This window comes from Hemicordylus capensis, chromosome 10 (assembly GCF_027244095.1).
Source record: "Hemicordylus capensis ecotype Gifberg chromosome 10, rHemCap1.1.pri, whole genome shotgun sequence".
Classification (NCBI taxonomy): domain Eukaryota; kingdom Metazoa; phylum Chordata; class Lepidosauria; order Squamata; family Cordylidae; genus Hemicordylus; species Hemicordylus capensis.
In genome coordinates this window covers 21,624,585-21,646,334 of record NC_069666.1, presented here as the reverse complement: position 1 = coordinate 21,646,334, position 21,750 = coordinate 21,624,585, and the positions used below count along the sequence as shown (strand labels likewise).

Sequence of the window (21,750 nt, the reverse complement as noted above, 5' to 3'; positions counted from 1 at the left end):
GGAAGAGCGGGATATAAAATGTAAAACATAAATAATAAATAATAATAATAAAATAAATTTTGCCAGGAAGGGCAGGGTGGGGAGTTTTTATGGCTGTATTCAGATGTATTATTTCAGATGCTTCAAACCATGGTTTGGAGAGTCAGGAACAAGCCTTGTGCACCACCTTAATGAACAACTTCCCGGACTGATCAAACCACAGTCAATCATTACATCTGAACTGGCTCTCTTGCTCTCCAAACCAGGATTGCAAACCAGGGGTTGATCCTGGTTTAGAAGGTTCACTCGAGCCATAGCCCCCTCCCCCATTTTTTTAATTTAAAGAGAGGGGGAAGCATATTTTTGTATTTGTTTTCAGTTCAGAGCTCTTTGGCTCCTCTAGTCACAAACCTGGGAATCCTGGTTTGTTTAAACCTCAGCTCCATGCATGAAGTCAGAAATGGTGGCTTAATTAGCTTACAGACTAGGATGTTAAACCAGAAATTAGAACTGGTTGAACATCCTGACTTATAAGTCAGAGTAAAACCACAGTTCCCGGCTTTATGTGTATAGCACAGCCATGCTTTAAAGAAACCAGGATATCAGTGTCATGGAACTGTGACTGAACCAAAGTGGTAAGCAGGGAGAGGAAAGAAATATGCATGCTCAGGCGGAATTCACAACTCTAACCAATTATCGTTAGTTGATCATTTGAACTGACCCATAGTTTGCCAGATCAGATGTAATGATGAATAATGGGTTGATCAAACAAGAAAGTCATCCAATAAACTGAGTGCATGAGGGACAGGACAAGCACAGATCCTGTTCCAGATTCTCCAAATCATGGGTTGGAGGATCAGAAACATTTCTTCTTGATGCAGTCTCTAACTTTCACTTGAAATAGAAACAATTTCAAATCAGGCAGAGAACCACAAGTTCTCTGCATGATTTCCACAGCACATGTGCGTGAGCTCTACTATGCTGCAGAGATCTACTAGTTGTAGATCTACAACTACAATGTTTATGTATTTATGACCTTCTTTACCAAAGATAATACAGCCACATAGGTGTGTATATGGCAGCTGATGATGTAGTCCAGGTTCTTCTTGGCAGAGGGAGGAGGCAGAAAGAGGTCCAGGTCAGCTTAGTGGCTGGCTGACCACAAAGAAGCCAACACAGAGAAGATGCACCTCTGCTGCTCTGCAGAGTCTTCTCCATTGTCTTTTTCAATGGTCACTGCTGTATTCTAAAACCTGCCCATATATGGGTACATTTCAGATCTCGTTTGCTCTAACAAATGACATCACAGTGCAAGACCCTGCCATGGACACCCTCCTGCTTCCTCTCAACCCATCCTGCTCTCTCTCGCTAGGAGAGGCAAACGGGAATGAGCTCTGATGGAACTCTGACACCTCCATACGCTCAGGAAAGAGGGTTACCGAGCTGTTTGTACTCTGGTTTGCTTTAAACGCTTCGGTGGCTAGTTACCGAGATAAATTTGCTGGCAAACACAAGTTACAAGAACCTTGCGCACATATACAGATGTCATTTTGCATTTAGATACTTGGAAGAAAACACAGCCAAATGGGTCAAGCTGACCCAGACTGCAGCACGACACTGTGACCGGGGTGGGGGAATAATTCATTCAGTGCCTCCCCAACACTACCAATTTCTTCAACCATGGCTGACCCAAGCTATCCTGTGACCAGAGACAAAAAACAGGGTCATCTGTGGCTGGAAAGGTAACAGAATATTCTGAGCATCAGACTACAACCTGAGCCAACTTGACACAGGTTGCCATGGTTTGTTGTTTTTTAAGCAAGCATGACTTTATCGTATCCTGAAAAGCGGCAGCCCCTGGCTTTCGAATCCGGTTTCCAAGCAACTGCACACGTCGATACATGCGACAGAATTTCTAGGCAGGGCATGTTCATTAAAAGGGTGTGAGGATACAGCCATTGCACCCGTGCCAAAACTGAATGTCAGCTGCATTAGCCACAACATTTCTGCCTTAGGCTGGTGGGGAGAGAAGCAGATACGGCCACAGAGGCAATTACAGCCCATATGTTCAAAATCAGAGCAGACATCTAGCACAATCATCCATGTAACAAATTACTCCCCTCACTCCCCAACTCTAGAAAAGTGAGTCACTTGAAAAATGGAACACTCGGTCCTAGACGAAAGAGACATACATGGAAATACCAAGGAACTCTTTGGCACAGCTCAGAAACCCTTTGGTAGCCAGGAAGAATTTCCTTCCTGTGCATGTTCTCTTCCTGAAACCTCTGTTCTCTTTTTGGCATACAGAAGATCTCGGAACTGGGAACAGGCTCCAAAAAATATGCTAGCCACTTTAAAGAACGAAAGTGCAAATTTAAAAAACAAACACAATGCTTGTTTTTATGAATGGTTTTCAAAAGGGTATGCTGGGGACTAAAGACTGAATCAATGGCTGCCAGCTTGCAGGGGGTAGGGAAGAGGGTGCCATATAAACAGAATCTTGTGCTAACAGCCACATGCAGATTCAAAAAATAAGATAAACCAAGAAAAATGCACAAAAGAACCCAATCAAACTAAACACAGCTCGGCAGAACAAAATCCCTACCCTTCAATCTAATTAATCTCATAGCTTTACTGGGTTTTCTTCACTAAAAACAGCCAATAGCCTATAAAACGGGAAAGTGACTCACTTGTTAATAGCCACATTGTACTCCCCCTTCAGTGACAAATCTCTTCACAGGGGATTTTTCCCCCTATTCCTGCATTCAGTGGGCAAAATCCACAGCTAAAGATGCAAATCTTCACTAGCCACTATTCTAATAGGGCAACCACTATTCTAAGAAGGTAGTTTGGATATACAGAGTTGGAGGGGCCTTATTGGCCATCTAGTCCAACTGCCTCCCCCCCCCCCGCCACTTGATGCAGAGCTAGCCTAGAAGTGGCTGTTCAGCCTGTGCATTAAGACCAACCCACTCCCTAGGCCATAGTTTTCATTGTCAAACTGCAATTGCCATTCAAAAGCTTTCTCCTGAGGTCCTGCTGAAATCCACCCTCCTGAGGGCAGGGCCCATTTGATCTAGCCCTGCTCTCTGGGGCAATGGAGAACAAGTCTTTGCCCTCTTCTGGCCCAGTTCCTTCAACCTCTCCTCAGAACTGGTTCTCCAGACCTCTGGCAACTTTGCTACCCTCCTCTGATGCCATTACAGTCACTACATTACTAATTACATTAGTAATTAAGTAATTAGTAATGTACTACATTAGTACATCCTGGAGAGCTGGTCTTGTGGTAACAAGCATGCATTGTCCCCTTTGCTCAGCAGGGTCCGCCCTGGTTTGCATTTGAATGGGAGACCACATGTGAACACTATAAGATATTTCCCTTAGGGGATGGGGCCGCTCTGGGAAGAGCAGAAGGTTCCAAGTTCCCTCCCTGGCAGCATCTCCAAGATAGGGCTGAGAGAGAGATTCCTGCCTGCAACCTTGGAGATACCACTACATAAACAATAATGTAAACTATTTATATAACAAAAAATACAACAACTCTCCACAATGTGAATGATATATTCATTTTGTTGTATTGGGAATATATCATTCACATTGTGGAGAGGAGTTGTATTTTCTGTTATATAAACAGTTTACATTATGGTTTATGTAGTGATATTTCATTTTGTATCATTTATGGTAGTACCACTCCCCTATATATTTTTTGCAACCTTGCAGAAGCTGCTGCCAGTCTGTGTAGACAATACTGAGCTAGATGGACCAATGGTCTGACTTGGTATAAGGAAGCTTCCTATGTTTTTAAAGTGTAGCACTCAGAACTAGAAACAGTACACCAGATGAAGTCTGTCTGGCATGGAATAAAGAAAAACAATTTATTTTTATTTATTTATTTATCAAATGTATACACCACCCCAAACTTTCACCTCCGGGTGGTTAACAATAGCATAAAACAAGTTAAAATCATATACAAAAAACTAAAAACAATTTAACAATTTAAAAATAAACCAGAAATTAAAACCAAAAAATTTAGGAAGCTGAGAACGCTTGGGCGAAAAGATGGGTTTTCAAGCCTTTTTTAAAAATTGCCAGAGATGGGGAGGATCGTATCTCAGCAGGGAGCGCATTCCACAATCTCAGGGCAGCAACCGAGAAGGCCCGTCTCTGTGTAGCCACCAAACCAGTTGGCGGTAACTGTAGACGGACCTCCTCAGATGACCTCAGTGGGTGGCGGGGCTCGTAGTGAAGAAGACGCTCTCTTAAATATCCAGGGCCTAAGCTGTTTAGGGCTTTATAACTAGCACTTACTTTGTCCGGTAACCTACTGGCAGCCAGTGTAGATCCATCAGTAAAGGAGTAATGTGGTTTCTCTGAGATGACCCAGAGACCAACCTGGCTGCCGCATTCTGAACCAACTGAAGTTTCCAGACTACATACAAAGGCAGCACCATGTAGAGTGCATTACAGAAGTCAAGTCTGGAGGTCACCTACAGATGTACCACTGTTCTGAGGTAGTTGATCTCGAGAAACGGGCACAGCTGGCGTATCAGCCAGAGCTGATAGAAAGCAACCCTGGCCACCGCCTCAACCTGAGAAACCAAGGAGAGGTGTGAATCCAGAAGTACTCCCAGACTGCGAACCTGTTCCTTTTGGGGAAGTGTGACCCCATCTAGAACAGGTAGATCAATATCGTCTCTAGAGTTCTGACCCCGCACAATAAGTACCTCCGTCTTATCTGGATTCAGCTTCAGTTTATTCTCCCTCATCCAGCCCATTACTGCTTCCAGGCAGGCATTTAGAGAGGATATGCCAGCTCCTAAAGAAGTTGACATGGAGAAGTAGATCTGAGTGTTATCAGCATACTGGCAACATCCAGCTCCAAATCCCCTGATGATCTCACCCAGCCGTTTCATGTAGATGTTAAAAAGCACTGGAGAAAGTACGGAGCCTTGAGAGACACCATACTTAAGCTCAGATTCCAATTAGCAACAATCTCCAATAGACACCATCTGGAATCTATCCAAGAGGTAGGAGCGGAACCACTGTAAAACAGTGCCTCCCACCCACAACACCATCAGACGTTCCAGAAGGATACTATGGTCGATAGTATCGAAAGCCACCTAGAGATCCAAAAGGACCAACAGAGTCACACTTCCTCTGTCAATTCTCAATTGGAGATCATCCATCAGGCTGACCAAGGCAGTCTCCACCCCATAGCCTGCCTGAAAACCAGTTTGACATGGGCCTAGATAATCAGTTTTGTCCAAGACCGCCTGGAGCTGAGAGGCCACCACCCTCTCAATTACCTTGCCCAGCCATGGCAGGTTGCAAACAGGCCTATAACTGCTCAACTCTGAGGGATCTAATGCAGGCTTCTTTAGAAGCATGCATTATCATTATCCAGGTCATTTCTTATCATGACCTGGAAATCACGGTTGTATTTATGCAGTTTAAAACTGGATTTGACTTTTTTTTCCCAAGCTGCAACCACAGTACTGACTCACGCTATCTTGTGACAGACTGCAATCCAAAGATCCTTATCAAAAGTACAACAGAAAAGTCAGTGGTATCCCATACCTATGCACCTACATTTTTATTTTTGCTTAACTTTGCATTTGTCTCTGCTGAATTTTATTTTGTAAGTCTCCACCCAGTTTTCCATTCTATCAGGATCGTCTTGAATCTTATTCCTGGAAAGCCTCTGCCAGTCATAGTAGAGACAGTACTGACCTAGATGGACCAGTGGTCTGACTCTGTATACAGCAGCTTCATGTGATCACTTAAAACATCACGAAATCAGAATGAAACAAACTAGATCCATGACAACCCCATATTTTTAAAAGACAGTGAAGCTACAACGATTTGCTTGTTCAATTTAAGCTACAAAGGTTATTATGGTTCTGTGCTCTGGAATGACAGAAGTGTTGCTTAACAACCTATTGCAAATATTTGTGTTTTGTGCAAAAAACTGCTTTAAATAATTGTAACTTCAAAAGATCATCATAAACCTAGCTTTTAAAAGGTCTTTTGGCCTAACCCCAAAAACGTAGCAACAAAATCCTTGCTGGAAAACAGCAAGAGGTATGCAAGTAACAACGGCAGTCAGTGCAAGTCAGAATTGCCCAAGAACTCTCTGGCAAACAATTTCAGGGGAGCTGAGTGACAGCATGCTTCGAATCCTCTTAATCCCTTGGAAAGGAATGTGAAACTCAGAGATATCCAGAGTTTGCATCAAGCCCTGACAATGCTATTAATATTCAGGCTCCAGAAGCTGTTGCCAAACATCTGTAGAAATCTCTTTCAACAATCATTCTGAACAAACCCAACACACATTGCTACTCCAACCGTCTTACGACACTGGCAGCACTTACACACTCCTTTTGTGTCCTTACACACTCCTTTTGTGTGTAATGACATATCCAGTGGGTCAACTCTCTCCTTGGTTTCCCGGCTCATGAATCCTACAGCACTAGAGAGAGCCATTTTTATGCACCAGGGGCAGTGATAAGGAGAACGCTTGATTAACAAGCAGAAGGTTGCCGGTTCGAATCCCTGCTGGTACTATTTCGGGCAGCAATGATATAGGAAGATGCTGAAAGGCATCATCTCATACTGTGCGGGAGGAGGCAATGGTAAACCCCTCTTGTATTCTACCAAAGACAACCACAGGGCTCTGTGGGCACCAGGAGTTGAAATCAACTTGATGGCACAGTTTACCTTTAAACTGGAGGAAGATCAGCAATGCCTCCTCAACTCTTCGCCTCTAACACAGGATACATGAGCACTGCTATTATGAATGAGCAAACCGCACTACTGTGGTGATCATGAGAACAGCCCTGCTGGATCAGGCCCAAGGCCAATCTACTCCAGCATCCTGTTTCATACAGTGGCCCACCAGATGCCCCTGGGAAGCCCACAGGCAGGAGCTGAGGGTATGCCCTATCTCCTGCTTCTCCTCCCTGCAACTGGTATTCAGAGGTATCTGAGGCTGTGGGTGGCCAGCAACCCTCAGACCACTGAGAGACCTCTCTGGCACACAAGCAGCCAGTGAGGCAAAGTGAGTGACCATGACTGTCTCCACTTACAGCAGCTTCTCCAGCTGGGACTGGACCCCTCCTTCCCTCACAGAGGCCAAAAGAAAGACCGGCTGTCCTGTGTGCAGGCAGAGAAGCATCGCCATCATTTTGCAAACTAGAGACGAGTGTTGTGTGTAATCTGTAAGGCTGTCCAAATACAACCTTCCTAGAATTCTTCAAATCCTAGAGTTTTTGTGAATATTGGACAATCATCATCCTCACAAAAGTCACTTCAAATATCTGAAAACTATTAAATGGCACATTTTTCATTCTACACCAAGCATACATTACTAAATGCTTTCTGTTCATTGCTCCCCACAGCAGATTTATAGCTTCCTCAGCACCAATATCTAGTAGCGCAATTTTCAGAATGCTGCTCCCGTGCAGGTACCATCGAGAAAATATTCCCTAGGGTTGCACAAGAATTGTGCTGGGAGGAATGAAGTGCCTCAGCTGTAGTTTAACTGACACTAAGTAGACTGATAGGCGGTGGAAGGGATGTGAAAATCACTGAGCCAACCCGCCCCCCTCCCCAGGATTCCTCCACATAGCAGCACACATTCAGCTTTATCCAGATAAGAATGTGTAACAGGCAGGGAACAGGCATAAATAAGGAACTCTTTAGCATGCCATCTCAAGGAGAGGAGAGTTGCTCTTGTGGTAGCAAGCATGTCTTGTCCCCTTAGCAAAGCAGGGTCCACCCTGGTGGAATATGAATAGGAAACTAGGAGAACTGAAAGATATTCCTCTCAGGGGATGGAGCCACTCTGGGAAGAGCAGAAGGTTTGAGAGAGATTCCTGCCTGCAACCTTGGAGAAGCTGCTGCCTGTCTGTGAAGACAATACTGAGCTAGATGGACCAATGGTCTGACTCAGTATATGGCAGTTTCCTATGTTCTTAAGTTCTGAAATGATTCAAACACTGAAACTGGAGCTAGATATTTGAGAGCAAACACAAGTACCCCAATCCTGTGATATCTAGCTTCAGTCTTCAACATGCAAGGTAAGTGGAGGGAGGACGATTTTTAGGAGAAATGGGATACTTAACCTTCACTCCTCATCATAGGGCTTTTCCCCACTTGACTGATTTCAGATCCAGGCTCAAAGAGAAGCAGCTATGGAAGGCCGGAAGAGAAAGATTTGAAGACAAAAACCAGCAGGAAGAGTAAAGGATTAACCACCCCTCCTGCCCACTGCTTCCCCCCTAGTGCCCCATCTGTACCTCCATATCTCACATCCGAGGCAAAACAACAGGACTGGGAATTGCATGTCTGTTGTCCAAGTGTCTAGCGCTACTACTAAAGGTAAAGTGTGCCATCAAGTCAGTGTCAACTCCTGGACACCACAGAGCGCTGTGGTTGTCTTTGGTAGAATACAGGAGGGGTTTAACATTGCCATCTCCAAGCAGTACGAGATGATGAGATGGCTACTAGTTGAAGGACTATAGGCCACCTCCAGCTTCAAAGGCAGGATGCCTCTGAGTATCAGTTGCAGGGGAGTAACAGCAGGAGAGAGGACATGCTCTCAACTCCATGCTCTCAACTCCTGCTGTAGGCTTCCAGTGGTATCTGCTGGGCCACTGTGTGGAACACGATGCTGGACTAGATGGGCCTTGGGCCTAATCCAGCAGGGCTGTTCTTATGATGCCTTTCAGCATCTTCCTATATCGCTGCTGCCCAATATAGGCGTTTCCCATAGTCTGGTGGGAAACATAGCAGCAGGGATTCGAACTGGCAATCTCTGGCTTGAAATCAAGTCATTTCCCCTGCTACTACTTGTATTTATATACCATTCTCATGAATAAAGTCAAGTATCTCCATGGGATCTGGTTTCTGGCACTAGCCCATCTCTCAGTTCAAGCTATTGCAATATTGGACCACCCAGAAACAGCGAAATGGAGCAAGTGCTGAAGTCAACCTCACTGCTCCAGCCACACTCTTGGCTCTCCCATTAAAGAGAGCTTGCCCAAGAATTCCTGCCTGAAGGTTCAGCAGCTTAAGAATGTCTCCCCTAAGTCTTTCCAGTATCCAGGGTTCCTAGGGGTCCAAACAATGCCCAGTTCTTCTTTTCAATGTAGCCACAACATCATGTTCTTAAAATAGCAGAGATTCAGATTTACTGGAAACTCTCAACAGAAAGAAGCCAATCGCTTCAGTACTACTACAGACAGAAGAATGGCCTATGATTCCTATCTTGGAACCATTTCTTGACCTTAAAAAGTAGTAATCTTTGTTTAGCTAAAGACAAAATATGTCTGCAATTATTTGGCAAGTGTTTTGGGGACCGTTTCAGCCCACGTTTCAGCACCTGAAACGGCGACTTTAAAATGTCATCCCCAAGTGACACTTCTCCAGCTAAAATAAATAGTAATAAGAAATTCATGTTATTTATTATTATTATTATTATTATCTTACATTTATATCCCGCTCTTCCTCCAAGGAGCCCAGAGCGGTGTACTACATACTTGAGTTTCTCTTTCACAACAATCCTGTGAAGTAGGTTAGGATGAGAGAGAAGTGACTGGCCCAGAGTCACCCAGTGAGCTTCATGGCTGAATGGGGATTTGAACTCAGGTCTCCCCGGTCCTAGTCCAGCACTCTAACCACTACACCACGCAGAACACTTGCTTTACATGCAGAAGGTCTCAGGTACAATCCCTGGTGCCTCCAGCTGAAACGCAGACCTGCTGCAAGTCCATGAAGGAGACTGCAGTTTCATAATGACGTACACAGCAGAACATATTATTCCTTGAAGTGCATATTCTGCTCTGGAGCTACAGTCATTGCAGCAGTCCCTGCCCCTACAAAGGAGAAGGGATATTTTATTGTTTCAAAACCAAAATTAGGAGCCATTTTCCCACGCATCCACAACCAGGCTATGCCTAGATAGAGATGCAACATTGTGTCCCTCATCCACAGTATCATGATCCTACCACTCTGTCTGAGCCATGCCTGGGCATTCTTCCAAACTTGTGACCTTCTGCTGGTTCATAGGGAGCCAACATTTTTGTTGAGAGCATACGTGCTGTTGACAACATGGAATTTGGGTGAAGCAGGAAAACCAGAGTTATTGTTTCGAGTTCATGACTCACTAAAATGCCCACACAATATTAGCCAAAGGTTGCTGTGCCACCCACCACCCTTTTATCACACCAGTGTTCCACTTTGAAGCCAAAAAAAAAAAAGGCCATTTCCTTTCCAGCTGCATGGTCATCCATTAACATTGTGCACACTCTCATGTCTGAGTCACAAGAAACTAATGAAATAAGCAAAATAATGTCATACTCAGCAAACTTTCCAGCAACTACGGTAGCAAACTTTCAGCATTTAAACAAGCAATAGTTTTTAAGCCCAACTGAGCTCTCTATTTTTCATGGACTACAATAATTACCTCTTCTGTTCCCAGCTAAAGATCATAAAACCACTAGGCAGCTTTCAGGTTTCAGAGAATTCTTCACAGATTGATGTTAAAGGGTGGTGGTGGGAGGAGTATGTGATATTGCCGGTAGAAGATGGCAGTTAAGGAAGCTTGTCTCAGGTTAGATTGATGCCCTGTGCAAAAGATCATTGTTTACACCAAACTATACTGGGACATACTAGCTACTTTCCCTTTGAAAAATATAAAGACCAGCATTTATTCTAAAAGACTAAGAGGATTGTCTGCATTTTTTTCCTCTCTCTCTCATTTGTAGGACACTGTATGTAGGTAAACAAAACCACTGTGCTAGAAAGGCAAAAATATCACACCATATTTCTGTGCAAACCACCCATTAGAGAAGGTGAACGGTCGCAACTTTGTTAGGGTGAAATTTAATTAGCAGCAAGAGGAAATGTTTTGACATTTGCTAAACTGAGACAGCTAGGCAAACAGAGAAGTGTGTGCATATATAAATAAAAGTTTGGAAAGAAGCCAAGAAGGGAGAAAACTTCCTCTGCAACAAAGGTGAGGCCTTACTTTCACCAACGGATGAAGTGGTAAGCCTGTTTCTGAACTGCATTGCTTCAAAATGCAGGTGAAAACTAACCCCCAAAAAGCCCTCATAGAAAACTAGACATCACTGAGAAGGGTTTTAGTCTAGTCTTTTCACCGACAAAACTAGCCTGAAAACAGCAAGTAGATCAAGAGCTCAAACCAAGAGCTGTCTAACGGAGCGAGACAGGACTGGAACTGGGGATTGAGTGACAGCTACCTAACCTAGCTACTAGACTGCCTGAAATTTGATTGGTCCTGTCTTGGAGCATGCAGAGGCTGATAAACCCATCATGTTGAGGATGACCTTCCTATACCATGGAAAAGAGGTGTGTGTTTTTTAATAGGAGTATTCAAACATGTGAGCTCCCATCTGCTCTCTGAAGTAGTATAGTCCACAAAAGGCTCTACCACTTCATCAGTTGTTTGAGGAAGTAGGCCCATGTGGGTTTAGGAGCAAGAGGAAAAGCTAGCTGCAAAAAGGATCCCCACATTTGGGCACTACTTTGAACCCAACACAAAAATTACTTGTCAGCATGATGTGCCCAAAGAGAGATAATGCTGAGCAGATACTTACATATATGCTTGCCCAACATTTTCTATTTAAACACACTAAAACAGTCCATTAAACATTGTGCAGCTGTTTCAACAGAAAAAATGTGAAAGAAATCTCATGCTGCCTCTGCTTTATGATAAGAGAATGAAGATAGTCTGTCCACTGCAGTGTCAATGGGAATCTGGGGAAGTCGAGACAGATGATAAAATACCTGACTGGAAGTAAAAGCACAAACAGCATGGAAATAGCTGAAAGGATTGCATGCTTTTTTAAAAAAGTCCAAACACTTAAACAGAAATAAACTGATTGTAATACATGGATGGATGGATCAATAAATAAACAACCACAATGTAAATCCTCTTGAGTTGCTTGTAATTAAAACAAACAAGAATGAAATAAATATGCTATTAGATGCAAAGCATTGTTAATTTAGGCCTTGCCTTTGACTAATTTTCTTTTCCAAAAATTTAGGAACCAGACAATGGACATTTGACAGAATAACCAGATTTAGTGACAGATATTGGGGGGCAGGGAGGAAGTAAAAGTGCTTCTCTTTATCCCCTTGACAAGTGACAGAAACAGCTCTGACAGTAACAGAGCTGCCTGAGACAAGTATTTTATTAAATAATTCTTCCTCTGAATTTCCTGGTCTAGGTGCCACAGTTAAATCTCTTGGCTCTCGTGGATTTTTCAAGCCCTGCGTTAACTAATAGCTGCCCAAAAGATAAGTGCAGAAATCTTGGAACAAGAACAATGAGCCTATTTGCATGAGTAAATGAAAATACATTTAGCAGGATTATTTTTTTAAAGAAACACACACACACACACACACACCAAAGTGAGCCATCCAAAGCTAGGAATGATGTCCTTTCTCATTCAGCCGCTCTTACTACGGCCAGGAAACTGGCCTCCACTAGTATGGCACAATCCCACTAGCAGCCAAGAGGGGTATTTCCAAAGGACCCAGCAGAGCCTGGTTCAAGGAATAAAGCACTTTAGCAGGTGATCAGGGCAAGCAGTCACAGACAGCATGGCTATTCTAGAAAGCCCTTGCTTAATCAGGAGTAATCAGGATAAGATAAAGCAGAGCAGAAGCATCTTTTCTACCACCATGGGTGAGGTGGAAATTCCTCCATGCCTTACCCTCAGAGCAACAATGTAACAGGTGCAAAGCTAGTGCTCATGGAAATGCAGAGAAGAGGGTAAAACTATGTCGTCAGCTTATGTGCCTAGGCAGGAAACAATAGCTCAATTCAAAGCATGGATCGGCACTATATGAGCAAGTCATGTGACCATGCATTCTCCCTTTCCATTGCTCCAATTCAATGCCATTTCATCTTTAGTCCAAATCAAATCTGGAAAGGGGCTGTCTAAGGTGGGGATTGGGGACACTACACCCCAATAGTTCTCCTCCTAGTAGGATAACTGTTTCCAGAAAATGGGGCTGGGCATATCACTTTGCCCTTTGGCAGTCATGCTGTAGTGTGCCTCAAGGCTCTGTGTATATGAAATCATAGAGCAAGGACATTTGGGGTTTTGAAGTGCAATGGTGTCAGTTAGGGATGTGCATGGAACAGGTTCGGAGCTCCTTTTCTGGAGCGCCGAACCAGTTCCATTGACCAGCATGCGGCGCGCATCTGTGTCGGCCATTTGAGTGGCAACACTGAATGGGGCTGCAAGGAGGAATGTTGCAGCTCCATGTCCACACTTTTTGGGAGAGCGCAGGTGTGGGGAAAGTGGCGGGGCAGGGATAGGCAGGTAGGAGGCATCCTCCCTGCCACTTAAAGCAACCCCCCCCCACCCATACCAGTTGCAGGGGAGTAACAGCAGGAGAGAGGGCATGCCCTCAACTCCTGCCTGTGGCTTCCAGCAGCATCTGGTGGGCCACTGTGCGAAACAGGAGGCTGGACTAGATGGGCCTCCTTGGGCCTGATCAGGCAGGGCTGTTCTTATGTAGCCACCCGGAAGGGCACGGAACAGGTTCCATGCACATCCCTATCATAAGTACACTGATACTACCCAGCCAGAGATGCGAGTTTTCTGGAAATGTTTCCATACAATTTCCCCCTCATTTGCATAAAATGTGCATTAAGTTTTTTCTCAACAAAAGTTTTACAAATTTTCCTGATGTCCTAACACATAGTGATATTATTAATAATTTGGCATACTATTTGACCTATTGATAAATAAATAGAATCCACCATATTAATTTCCCCTCACTATATCTCAAAATACTTTCAAGTAGCCAAGTTAGAAATTTTAGAAATGGAAAAATTCCCACAGGAAGTTTTCCACCCCACATCTTGGTAAAGGTAAAGTGTGCCATCAAGTCGATCTCGACTCCTGGCGCCCACAGAGCCGTGGTTTTCTTTTGGTACCCAGCTCTTATTTGTCTTTTCCATCTAATGCAGCTGAAGCAGCGGAAGTGGTAAACAGGCAGCTCAGAACAGTAATGGACTGGAAGAGGGCCAATAAACTGAAGCTCAGTCCCAATAAGACTTAGATGTTGTTGGTAGATAGTGGCTGGCAGTGATGTGAGTTTTCCAGAAAGTGCTCCAATGTCCTAAATAGATTGTGATCTGATTTGGCGTGTTTAAGTTCTCTAAACAAACATTACAATCCTACTAGATAACCACGTTTACTAGTGTCTCATATATAGTTCAGAATTCACAATTAACCTACAGAAAAGCCTGTGTCAACTCTATGCCAACCAAAAGAGTTACAACGTATTCACATACCATGGACCTCAAGGCAGAGGCCAAAACCTCCGGCAAGCCTCTATGGAATTGAAACGAAGGATGGCTCGCTGTAGAATACTGCAAGGTGCCAAGGTGCTTGAACTGGGCACTCTGACAGCAGGGTGAGGCGCCTTGCTCCCTGTGCCACCAGGGGATAATCAGTCTGCTTTCTGCTGCAGTGAAATGCCACCCATGCAGTCGTTCAGCCTAGGTGATCTGAGAACCGATACAAGTCTGGTTGGCCCCACATAACAGCTGCTCTTGGGCCAGGCTTAGTTCTGCCATCTGAGCAACTGTCGCTCAATTGAGCAACATCACAGCTCCGCCCAGCTCCAACCGTCTCACTTCATACTCAACCCCAGCCTGGCTCTCACACCTGCTGCCTCAGGCCCTTCTGATTCTTGTTTATCCAACCTAGCACCTGACCAGTGACCCCTGTAACAATGATTCCCAGACGCTGTTGACTACAACTCCCAGCATTCCCAGCTGCAATGGCCTTTGGCTGAGGATTATAGGAGTTTTAGTCAACAACATCTGGGAATTCCTGTTACAGGGAACACTAAAGCCTGACTCTAAAGCCTGGGTCAAGGCCTCATATTTCCCAAGTACTAGCAGTTTTCTCAAACCACTCATTATTACAAGGCTTTTTAAACCCACTCTTTATTTGTGTATTGATGCCCACCATGCGCTATCAACTCGCAGCCCTGGGAACGAGCTGAAAGGTTTCAGATATTCAAGTACTAACTGTACGCTCTGAAACATTTCTAAGTAAAACACATCTCTATAATAGCTCCCTTGGTTATTGCTTTGCTGGAATAAGGACTTAGGGCACTCTACAAGTGTGCTATGAGAACCTAGATAAGCTCTGAGCAGAAACAAACAAACAAAAAATCCTCAGTGCTCAAAACACCAATTGACAGATAAAGAAAATACAGGTGAAATACAGTGTGGCAGCACAAGCAGAAAGCCATTCAGAAGTATCCTTTGTTCCTCAGCAGTGTTCTGGGCTTCTAATTAGAGAGGAAAAAGTGTTCTCATCTCTCACAGTTTCAAACAATTGCTACTACTGAACGATTTTCAACAATGAAGCTGTAAGCCATGATATTCTTGAAGCCTAATGCCCTCGACCTAGAACATCACACATCATTTTCAACTTCTAAAATACTCTGGTTGCCCTGCCCGAAGGACGGCCCTACAGTTGCAGAAAGGAGAACGTGCATCCGTGACACAATGGGATGTGCGAGTGGGGAAGGACTGTTAGATTGCATTTGCACTATCATGTCTGCACAGCTTCAGTGCAAAATGCTTCAACCACTATAGCATTCAAGTTCTACAACTGGAATAACACTGTATCCATTTAGTTATCACTAAAGATAAGCAGTGGTCACCAAGGGCAAAGAGACAAGAGGGAAAGAGGAATGCCTGGACCTCAATGCAGATATTGCCTGCATACGCATAATATAATAGCAGTTGCTATGGCCATAAAATCAAGAGTGGAAAAGAACATGCAGGAACACGGACCTAGTTCAACCTTCTGCATATTTACTCAGAAGTAATCTTGGAAGTAACTTTGTCACCATCCTTCCTACGGTTTATTTCATATTACAGCAAAAGCGTAGAGACCCATTAAGATCCAGCTGTATTATTTGCAGTGCCTGATCTGCACTCGTTCTCCATTCACAAACATACACATTACTAATTCACACTACCCTCAGAATCAGTGTCTCAGCACTATACTGCTGCCTCCCTCACTTCTCTATACTCCAGTAGCATACAACCCTTTATGCCAATGGGCCTTTTGTGGTGGCAGTTTAATTCCTTAGATGTTAGAATGTCCATAAGCATGATATCATAGCAGTTCATCCAATGGCTAGCAAGGGGATCATTTTAATAAAGACAAAGCAAAACACTTGCAGGCAACAGCTAAAGAGATTTCAAAGGCAATAGCCTGTGTTCATAGCCAGTTTCTTTCTTTCTTTTTTCCCCATCCATGTATGTGTTTAAAAAGAGATGGTAAATCACTATTTTACTATACAGATTCTCCGAAACATAAAAATGCTGCCAAATGGTACTAAATCAATGATCACGGGAGATAGCTATGATTTCCTTTAGAGCACCTCTTTCTAAAGAAACCACAGTTCAAATGTCAGCACCAGCTTCTAGTTGTGCAGAAGTCAAAGAAACAGTGACAAGACAGTTTTGATTTCTCAAAGACTTCAGCTCCCCATACTCTCAGAAACTAAAGAACAAACCATTAGGACAGCCATCTAGCAAATCTTGTGTACTTGCATTTCTCACTAAGCTTTGTTTGCCCTAGCGGACGATTAGCTTTAACATTAAAGGTATAGTAAAGCGTGCCATCGTCAGTGTCGACTCCTGGCAACCACACAATACAGGAGGGTTTTACCATTGCCATCTCCCGCTCAGTCTGAGATGATGCCTTTCAGCATCTTCCTATATCGCTGCTGCCCGATATAGGTGTTTCCCATAGTGTGGGAAACATACCAGCGGGGATGCAAACTGACAACCTCTGGCTTGCTAGTCAAGTCATTTCCCAGCTGTGCCATTAAGTGGCTCGGCTTGATCATTAGTTAGTAGCTAATAACATTACCCACAGGGGGAGGGGGGCAGATTGCTGCAACAATTACTGCTAATTCTAAAAACAGACTTCAATTTTATAAAACTAGCGAGGGGTGGTTTTTTCCTCAGCTAAACCAATTCAAAAGCAGCGTGTCCACTCACTAACTTTCCGTAATTAACCTATACCGAAATCACATACCCTATATAGGAAATGATTTAATTACAAAATCCCTGATTGAAGAAATCTCATCCTCAAAAGGAACAGCCTCAATTGAGTGAGGATGGCAAATATTTTCTTTCATCTATTACAGTTCCCTTTTCTTTCCCCAACTCCTAGTCACTGATTCTTCTGCATTAAGGCTGATCTACATACAATAAAGATGCTGTTTCAATAAATGCATATGCAAACTAATGCATGAAAGCCAGAGACAAAGTGACGGCATAAAGTGGTCATTACCAATTGTCAGCTTTACCTGCCATTACAGTCTAAGTCAAGGGCATCAGACTTCTGAAGACAGGATGGTATGGCTGTGCAGTGAATATATGGCTTCGCTTAACTTCTCTATCCAGATATGACACAATCAAGTTATTTGAACAAAGAATCAGTATTGCAATAAGAGTTCCTTGCTAGAAGCACATTTCTCATAAAGAGCCTCAGATCTAATTGTATTGCCTTCTTTAGCCACCACAATAGTGTTAATTCTATTATTATCATCACATATATCAATAAAGGATGGCAATCTGGGGTAGCAGAAGCCTGGTGGAGAAATAATGGGTTGTATAATTATATAGGATGTTGATGGAAAATCATTCACATGAATCTACCACTATGAACACACATGCCTTCAGCAGGGTGGGGGGCGAGGAATCCATTAACTCATTATGCACATGCCAGCAATTTCTGCTAACCGAATTTGAATCCCACAACAGATACAATGAAAGCATAATCAGTCTGTGCTGAAAGAAAAAAGACTGCACAGATCAAAATAAGCCCCCAAAGTGGTTAATGTATTTCAAAGAGATAGCTGAGAAACCCACAGCTGCTTCCTTCTAATTTTTTTTCCTCTTCACCTCAGCAGTGGAGTGAAGGGAGAGTGACGAGTGATATTCTTCGATAACCACAACTGAGAAAAGGAAGGCAGTAATGTATCGGACAGATCAGTTATATTAATCTGTGCCGATTCTGAAATCAGCCACTTTCGCTTCAATGTATAACTTTGAACAATCACAGATAGAGCCATGGACCTTTCTAAATGCTAAACATGCATTTCCCCAACCCCAACCCCAGATTGTCCCAACCCAGTCAGCTTATCCAGCTACACTGAGCACTTCTTATACATGGGAAAGGCTTCCTACTTAAAGGAATAGGGCAAGCAGATAGCAAAGTCTGAATGCGTTTCTCAACTCTCAGGTCATTAAGCAGGTGGGGAAGGTGAAAGATGCATTGCCTCTGCATTTGGGAAGACAGAAGCATCCTCTCAAATGTCAAGCATGTGGCTGGTCAGGCACTGCAAAGAGATGAAGTAAATTGTGGTGCAGTGGGGTGGGAATCGGGGCAATTGTTCAGAAGGAACTATCTGTGAATTTTCAATGAAGTGAAATACCTTTCAGTCTTTTTTCTGGGTACTCTGCCCAAATATAAAGAAGGTTATGTCACGCCCGTGAGGAAAGCACAACAGGATCACCCTGGTTTGCATTTGAATGGGAGACTACATGTGAGCACCTGTGTTCCTTCTAACAGAAAATCCCAAATGTTGTTGACTACAACTCCCAGCATCCTCAGCCAAAGCCCACTGCAGCTATGGATTCTAGGAGATTTAGTCAACAACATCTGGGATTCCCTCTTACAAGGAATACTGGTGAGCACTGTAAGAGATTCCCCTTCTGGCGTGGGGCTGCTCTGGGAAGAGCATCTGCCTGCTTGCATGCGCAGAAGGTTCCAGAATCCCTCCCTGGCAGCATCTCCAGATAGGACTGGGAGAGATTCCTGCCTGCAACCTTTGAGAAGCCACTGCCAGTCTGTGTAGACAATACTTAGCTAGATGGCCCAAGGGTCTGACTCAGTATATGGCAGCTTCCTATTCTAGTATCAGAATGAATTGGGAAGAGCATCTGCTTTGCATGCAGAGGGTACCAGATTCAATCCCTGGCATCTTCAAGCAGGGCTGGGAAAGGCCCTTTCCTAAAACCCTAGAAAACCACTGACAGACAATACTAAGCTAGATAGAACAATGGTCTGACTCAGTATAAGGCAGTTGTATATGTTTCTGTTAAAGCTCGTGCTTCTCAAACAGTTGATCAATCATGCACTTAACCCACCCTCAGCAACTATGAGGATAGAAACAAAGTCATCCTAACTCAAATCAGCATTTCCACTTCACTTTTTAAGGTGAGGGATTCTCAAAATCACTTAATCACAATCCTTCTTTTGCTCACAGAACCATGGAAGGAGTGGTTCAAAGGTGAATTATTTCTCACTCTTTTAAAGCATGTTCATAGGAGGATTCACACAATCCTATATTAATCCCTGATTTATTCCAGATTGTGAACACACTCTGGGTCACTCAGAGATGTTTAAAATATGCCCAGCCTTTGAAGGATAAACAGAATTAGTCCAACCTTTTTAGCTCTTTTTGCAGTGGGAAGGGAGGAAATGGTTTCCTGCTGATGCCAACACCATCACTTCTCTTACAGCATGACAGGGATGCCCAAATCTGCCAGCTCAGTGATGCAAAATAAAATTAGTCTAGCATTTGTGGATACCAGGCCAAAAAAAAAAAAAAGTAAATCATGGATGAATGGCTTTATGAAACAAGAAACTGACATGCCATTAGGGGCCTACGGATTTGAAAGGAAGCCAAGGGAATTAGTAAGAGAAATAAGCTGTCTGAATTGGGGAAATCTACAAAAAAATAAAACCCTACAAACTGGTGCTAAACAAGGCTTCAGCATCCAACTCTGCTTTGCCAGCATTTAGGCACATTTGATGAAAGCTGGCCCAACCAGAACACCCAGCTCTCTCCTCTCCTCCCGCTCCACAATCACAGTTTACAGAGATTGGATAGCCCCACATCCATCTTCCTTTATTCCAGATTCAACAGCTTGCTCCACAATGTAAATAAAAGAGAGGTTGTTTGAAAAATGAGGTACAACATGGCACAGAAGCCGCCCATACGGACAGTGCGCCTGGGTTTGTTTAGGCAGTATAGCCAATGCAGGCTCCAGAGACACGATGTAAGGTTTGGGGTGCAAGTGAGGGGAGGGGAAAAAATCACAGCAAGCTTCAAAACCTTGTTCTGGGAAATATTCACGACTGAGCTATAAACACATTGTGCATTCCAAGAGCATTGCTTGTGTGTGTGTGTGCGCGCGCGCGTGATACCAACCAAATATAAAGGCATTTTTGGAGGAATAATCACAAGTGGTCAAAACACATGGAGCTCAGTCTCCATTCCCTTCTCCTTAAGTGCCACCCAGGCTTCTCTACTTCACTCTTTATTTAAAAATCTTCACACCCCTACTTCCTACCTTAATGGGCTTCCAAGGCAGCTTACAAGAGGATAAAAGCCACTACAAAATCTTAAAAATAAGAGACTAAAGAACAATACAAGAATAAAACAGTAGAATAACTAGCAGAGGATCCAGCAAACAATATCATTTTAAAGTGGTCATCTAAAAGACAAAAGAGTCAGATGAATCTTTTTAGATTACAAAAGCAGGGCACTGTTGCACAAGGTTATATCCACCTAATCTTGAAAAGCAGGGCCCCCTGAAGATTTTGGCAAATGGGCAGGTGATATGAGACATGATTCTGTGAATACTCTCAACTGACAGTCGTGCAAGGGTCTCAGAATGTGACCCTTGCCCATTGTACATAACTCAGAAGTGGTTAGAGTGCTGGACTAGGACCAGGAAGACCCAGGTTCGAATCCCCATTCAACTACGAAACTCACTGGGTGACTCTGGGCCAGTCGTGTATCTCTCAGCCTAACCTAACTCACAGGGTTGTCGTGCAGATAAAAATAACCACGTACACCGCTCTGAGCTCCTCAGAGGAAGAGCAGGATATAAACTTAATACATACATACATACATACATACATACATACATACATACATAATGCAAGGGTCTCCGAATGCAAGCAACTTGTGAAGAGTGAAGATCCTCAGTAAGTCATCTCTGGAGATTTCCCCACAATTATAGAATTTCCTCTCATTGAGGATTTGCCAAAGCCCAAGTACTTCCAAACATTGGAGTTCAATCTGCTGAATGCTTCCGCCTCTTGATCTTGGCAAATACTCTGTAATATTGAAATAATACACATAACATGTTTGAGTCATTTTTCCACATTGGGAAAAAGTACTGTGTGAAGCAGCCTTGAATAACAAACTCATTCAGGAAGTTGGGATACCAAGGCTTTTTTTGCTTTTGCTTTTTTAAAGGAGGGAGGAGGAGTTCAGCTTTAAGCGTTATTTATTTATTATTATATATTTTTTACATTTTATTCTATCTATCTATCTATCTATCATATTTTTACACCACCCAAAACTTACGTCTCTGGGCGGTTTACAACAAGATTAAAAGTAAAACATTAATTAAAAACAAAAATAAAAAATTTAAAAGCAAGAAATTTAAAACACAATTTAACTTTTTAAAACAATATTCTAAAAACAACATTAAAACAATCAAAACAATATCAGTTAAAAGTCTGGGTGAAGAAATGCGTCTTTAGAGACTTTTTTAAATATGTCAGAGATGGGAAGGCTCTTATTTCACTAGGGAGCGCATTCCAAAGCCTCGGGGCAGCAACGGAGAAGGCCTGTCCCCGAGTAGCCACCAGATGAGCTGGTGGC

General features: G+C 43.3%; 1 protein-coding gene across 7 annotated transcripts in view; it reads right to left on the bottom strand.

Annotated features, from left to right (window-relative positions):
* The window catches only part of HMG20A (high mobility group 20A), a 63,898-nt gene that overhangs the window by 35,031 nt on the left and 7,117 nt on the right, over positions 1-21,750 (bottom strand). For 4 of the 7 annotated variants that reach the window (XM_053273138.1, XM_053273140.1, XM_053273134.1 and 1 more), the window contains exon 2: positions 21,014-21,197. The exons of 1 other annotated variant lie outside the window; for it this stretch is intronic. The gene's annotated coding sequence lies outside the window, so the exon portion shown is untranslated. Of the gene's footprint in view, positions 1-8,102; positions 8,170-21,013; positions 21,198-21,750 lie in introns of all 7 variants that reach the window. 2 more of the 7 variants (XM_053273136.1, XM_053273139.1) reach the window with 2 other exon arrangements.